A 1,328-nucleotide genomic window follows, 5' to 3' on the forward strand; every position below is an offset into this window, starting at 1 on the left:
CAAATATATTTCAGCATTCCCCCCCACCCAACCCTTTTTTGTTCCTCTTAAAGATTACAACTTGGGCAAACTTGCTGTTACTCCTAAACAGCATTTCTCCAATTACAAGATGGGCTGACAATTATAGTGATTTAAAACCAAACTAATTGCAAAGTACTTTGATCATGCTTAGCACAACTTGTGGTTTGTAGGCTGCAACTAGTTGAAAAGAACCGTTAGAGCCCCCAATTTCCCTTTAATATAAATTTTAAGTTGATATATAATACACCATTTCAATGTTAAAATTAAAACCTTGGCGTTTTCTCCCCTAATCCGCTTCTTGAAAAGGAGAGAGAGAGATATATATAGCCATTGGTTTGATCATTCCTCCTTAACATTGAAATTTCCTGTGCCTTTTGGTTGAGCTGAAATTGACTTCCTTTCAGCTGCTTACAAGTGCAGGGAAAGTTTAAATAATTGAGATACAGATTTGAGGTGGGGGTGTAGTTCTGAAACTTGTTGTGTTTTTTGTTGTTGTTGTTTTCTTTCCAGCCTGAAACAGCACAGGTTGTTTTGGGGCATAAAAAACAAAACAGAAGGGAATCCTCCTTTCCAAGAGGTTCTGCTAACAGTCTGTGGCAGTGCCACATCATCACAGAGTGTTCTTGTGTTATACGGACATGAAATTAAAGCGTTTGTGAGCTTTTTCTTTACTTGACAAAGCAGGAAAACCGAATTCTTTGTCATTTGCTATTTCTCAACCATGAATTTGTCCTTAAAGGATTTTGTGTTTCACGTACAATCCCTCTCACCTTCCTGATTAATTACAAGGATTCTGTTTCAGTTTAGGAGGCTTCTTCTTTTGTGTTGGGTTTTTGCTCTGAAAGAATGCCTTGGGTATCTTCTTGAATGAAATGCCTAAACGCTAGATGCCTCTAAGCATCCTTGCTAGTAATTCCCACCTTCCCCTCCCCATGTCCCAGCAGCCCATTCCTAGAACAAGCCCTACGTCCATTCCATCACCGTTCAGGATGCTTTCTGTCTCCCAAACCAGTGTGCTTATTTTAAGTTTTCTTTCAGATTTGAGTAACTAGTTCAAAGGGAGGTATACATGTTGGCCCCATCCAAGAGCAGGCGCCACTTTGCCTGGGAAACCTGAGCGAGTCTGTCCTTGCTTATGAACCATGACATCTGTGCATTCCACGGGTGCTGACCTGGGGGGTCAGAGGTCACTCCAAGGTCAAGCAGTTTCCTCTTTCACCACCAATAGAGACCTTGACTAGAAGTAAATTATGTTGCCGTTTAAGGAAATAATTTGAAACACTCTTGTAATTATAATAAATTTTGCT

This window comes from Gekko japonicus, unplaced genomic scaffold (genome assembly GCF_001447785.1).
Source record: "Gekko japonicus isolate JY-2015 unplaced genomic scaffold, Gekko_japonicus_V1.1 scaffold508, whole genome shotgun sequence".
NCBI classification, from domain to species: Eukaryota; Metazoa; Chordata; class Lepidosauria; order Squamata; family Gekkonidae; genus Gekko; species Gekko japonicus.